Source organism: Eurypyga helias, unplaced genomic scaffold, assembly GCF_000690775.1.
Source record: "Eurypyga helias isolate BGI_N326 unplaced genomic scaffold, ASM69077v1 scaffold33062, whole genome shotgun sequence".
NCBI classification, from domain to species: domain Eukaryota; kingdom Metazoa; phylum Chordata; class Aves; order Eurypygiformes; family Eurypygidae; genus Eurypyga; species Eurypyga helias.
In genome coordinates, this window is record NW_010235853.1 from 19,381 (window position 1) to 19,581 (window position 201).

A 201-nucleotide genomic window follows, 5' to 3' on the forward strand; every position below is an offset into this window, starting at 1 on the left:
GCACCTTTCCGTTCGGGGGTCTGCAGGACCCTTCACCTCCCGAGACACAGAGGTGCACACATGCCTTGGCAAGGTCATTCCCGCTGCGCTCCACAACGCCGGGTGCACGTACCCCCGCGCAGGCCCCAACCACCTCACGCCCCACCGCGCACGCGCGCCGCCCAGCACCCGCAGCGCCCCAGGCGCATGCGCATCCATCCC